Source organism: Mus pahari, chromosome 15, assembly GCF_900095145.1.
Source record: "Mus pahari chromosome 15, PAHARI_EIJ_v1.1, whole genome shotgun sequence".
Taxonomy (NCBI): Eukaryota; Metazoa; Chordata; class Mammalia; order Rodentia; family Muridae; genus Mus; species Mus pahari.
The window spans coordinates 44,422,662-44,426,827 of NC_034604.1; the positions used below are offsets into that span (position 1 = coordinate 44,422,662).

At 37.2% G+C, this 4,166-nt stretch overlaps 1 protein-coding gene across 5 annotated transcripts in view; it reads left to right on the top strand.

Annotated features, from left to right (window-relative positions):
• Dmxl1 (Dmx like 1) overlaps positions 1 to 4,166 on the top strand; it is a 141,631-nt gene that overhangs the window by 110,175 nt on the left and 27,290 nt on the right. The window lies entirely within an intron of this gene.

Genomic DNA, 4,166 nt, shown 5'->3' on the forward strand with positions numbered 1-4,166 from the left:
AAAAAAAAAAAAAAAAAAAAAAAAAAGAAAAAAAGAAAAAAGAAAATCAAAATATACAAGACAGAAAATAACAAAACAAAAAGCATACAAAATACATGGAGTCAGTTTTATGTTGACCAACTACAACTGGGCGTGGGGCTTGTCCTAGAGTGTGGTTGATAGATCCAGTGATATACCAATGGAAAAACTAATTTTCCCTTTGCCAGCAGATAGGAATTGCAAATAGCTTCTTAGCTAGGGGTAAGACCTTGTGTCAACTTCCCATTCTCTATGCTGGGATTTTGTCTAGTTTGAACTTTTGCAGGTCTTACACATACTGTCAGAGTCTCTCTGAGTTCATATGTGTATCATCATATGTGTATCATATTTTGTATCTAGAAAACGATGTTTCCTGGGATTTTTCACTACTTAATGGCTCTTAAAGTCTTTCTACCTCCTGTTTTATATAAATTTTTGACCTTTGAATGGAGAGAGGTTTGGGTTTTTTGTTTTGTTTTGTTTTGTTGTTGTTGCTGTTTGGTTGGTTGGTTTTTGGTTTTTCAAGACAGGGTTTCTCTGTATAGCCCTAGCTGTCCTAGAGCTCACTCTGTAGACCTGGCTGGCCTCGAACTCAGATATCCGCCTGCCTCTGCCTCCCAAGTGCTGGGATTAAAGGCGTGCGCCACCACTGCCCAGGTGGGGAGAGGTTTGATAAAGACATCCCATTCAGGGCTGAGTGCTACAAAGTGTCTCAGTCTCTACACATTGTACAGTTGTGCATCTTTGTGTTAATTCCCATCTGCAGCAAGAAAAGGTATCAGAAACTTCTCTGATGAGAGTTGAGCAAGGCTCTGATTTATTGGTGTAGTGGAATGTCATTAGGAGTCGTTTTATTGCAGTGTTCCTTCAGATGAATAATAGTAGGTTTTCCCCAGGCACGTGACCTAAGTCTCAAGATTTTAAATCCAACCAAAAAGTGGTTGGTTACTTCTTTAATATTGTTGTAGGTCACATAGTTCATAAATGGGTGAGGTTGATTTCTTATCTCATCCAGTAGCATGCACAGTAACGTACAAATAGTAGGAATGAAGCTTCTAGTTGATTACCAATTCAGTTTCTCCATGTTCTTTGACACAAGTGTTGTCTTTAACAATAGAAACTTACTCTCAGATTGTAGAAGGTAAGCAATAGACTTGACAATTGCCTGTGCTATTAAGGAAGACTATAGATTACACTTGGCCAACATCTCAACAAGATGTAAACTATTTCTGCCACTGGGGAGTATACTTGATAGCATAAAATGTCTTAACTGGGACATTGTCTCCCCCACTGTATAGTGACTCCATTGGAATTCCTTTCATATATGTATATATTTTAGTAAAGTATGTAGATTCTATGGAGTATGTTTCCATATTTTTCAAAAGCCTTGAGTGTTAGTTGTCCCTCTACATATTCCCTCCTTTCCCCTTCTTTCCCACCCCTGTTGACATTTAATAATACTCTATTTTTTTCTTTTATTGTTTTTTTATACTATATTCTATTTTCTTTGGAAGATCTAATCTTTGTGGTTATTCTAATTGAAGCACATATCTTTTGAGATCTGGGTTATATTACTCAGCATTATTTTTTCTAGTTCCATTTACCTGTAAGTTTCAGAATATGATTGTATAAACAGCTAAATAATATTTAAATTCTGTAAGTATATCACATATTCAGTATGCATTTATTCGTTTATAAATATTCAACCTGTTTCTAATCTGTGGTTGTTATGAGTAGAGCAGCAGTGGATATGGATGAGCAGATATCTCTGTAGTAGAATTTATATGCCCAAGAGTGGTGTAGCTGGATTTTGAGGTAGTTTCCCTCAGGATCCTCCACAATGATTTCTAGATTGCTGTACCAGTTTGCATTCCCACCAACAGTAAGTAAGTGTTCCCCTTTCCTCAGATCCTTCCAAAATGTGCTGTCATCTGTTTTTTAAATCTTAGTCATAGGGTAAGATGAAATCTTAAGGAATTCTAATTTGCATTTCCCTGATGACTAAGAATGTCGAATATTTTTTTAAAATGTTTCTCAGCGATTTGTGTTTCACCTTTTGAGAATTCTCTGTTTAGTTCTATACCCCATTTTAAAATAGTTTCATTTCCTTGGGTTTTTTTTTTTCACTTTTTAATAGAAATCAGATTTTCTTTCATATAGTATATTCTAATTCTATTTCCCCTTGCCTAGCTCCTCCCATATCTTTCCTACTCATCCAAGTCCATACCCTTTCTTTTCTTCTCTCATTAGAAAACAAACCAGCATATGAAAAATAATGATAATAATGAAATAAAAATGAACAAACTAGAATACAAAATGAATAGGGGGAAAAAAGAGTCTAAGGAAGAAAGTTCAAAAAACATACAGACATTGAGAGACACATCTGCACACATAAAACCCTTAAAAAACAAAATCAGAAACCATAATATGTAAGATCTGTAAGGTTTTAAAAAAAAGTTTGACAAAGCATTATAAAATCAAAAAAAAAAAAAAAGGAAGAAAGGAAAAAATTACTCCAGAAATACCATTGAGATTGTTTTAGATTATCTACTTCTGGGCATGGGACCTGCTCTTAGTTGTAGTTTGTATACCCAGTGAGACTCCACTGGAGAGAACTGAGTTTTCCTTTGCAAATGGTTATCAACTGGAGAGAGCTTTGGGGTTGGAAATGGAAGCTACTATTTCCTCTCGGCAGTGTCTGGCTTAGACCTGTGCAGGCCTTGTACATGCTGCCACAGTTGCTGTGATTTCATAAGTGTGTCAGCCCTGTGGTGTCTAGAAAGAGTTCTTTCCTTGCTGTCTTCCATCCTTTTTGGCTTTTAACAGCCTTTCTGCCTCCTATTCCAGAGTTCTCTGAGCCGTGAAAGGGAGAGATTTGATGAGATACCCCAATTAGAACTGAGTATTCCAAGATCTCTTAGTCTCTACACATTGTCCTGTTATGGATCTCTGTGGTTTTTCCCATCGACTGCAGGAGGAAGCTTGTCTGATGGCTGAGCAAGGCACTGATCTATGAGTATAGCAGAATGTCATTAGTGGAGGTTTAAATGTGCTTGGCCCATGTGAAGTGGCACTATTAGGAGGTCTGGCCTTGTTGAAAAAGACCTTGTTGGAGGGAAACGTTTCACCTTGAAGGCAGGCTTTGAGGGTTCCTAATGTTCAAGCTCTACCTAATGTGGAAGAGTTATCCCCTCCTGGTTGCCTTTGGATCAAGATGTAGAACTCTCAATTCTTTCAGTACCATATCTGCTTGGGCACCTTGCCATGATAATGGACTGAACCTCTGAAATTGTAAGCCATTCCTAATTCATAATAAGAGTTGGCCTTGGTCATGGTGTCTCTTCACAGCAATGGAAACCCTAAGATACCATTAGGAATCATTTTCTTGCTGTTCCTTTGAAAGGAATTTGGTTTTCCCCTAGGTCTATGATCTATCTAGTCTCAGGCAATGTTAGGCATGGGTTGTGTCTCATAGAGTGAGTGGGCCTTAATTCCAATCAGATAGTAGTTGGTTACTGTCAAAACTTTTGTGCCACTATTGCATCAACACATCATGCGGGCAGGCCACTATTGTAGATAGCAAGGTTTGTTGAAGAGTTGGTGTTTATCTTTTTTCTCTGATAGCATACAAAATACCTTCAAGTACCACAAACACTAGTCAGTAGGAGTATAAGCTCTATGTAGGTCCTTGCTCTAGATGTCTCTGTGTTTAGTGAGTTGTGTAGGTGTTGTCTTCAGCAGTAGAGCAATACCATCTTGATAGCTTTTTAATTGGAAGCCATTCTGATTTAAAATTACCCCCATTCCTCTCTCAAAAAGATACCAGTAGAATAAGGTGGTTCTTTTTCTATGACTCTTAAAGTAGCTAATAGTTTCTTTATTTTCTATTACATGCTTTCAGAAAAACTTTTAGTCTGTGTTTTGTTACTTTCCTGTGATAATTTGGTCACAAAAAAATAAAATATATATAAAAACGATAAAAGAAAAAAGAACATTTAGAAAAATTTTTAACTAAGACCATAGGATTTTGGTAGATATGGTGAACATACCTAGAACATCAGTTGGCAAGAAAGAAGACTAGCCGGGCGTGGTGGCACACGCCTTAAATCCCAGCACTTGGGAGGCAGAGGCAGGTGGATTTCTGAGTT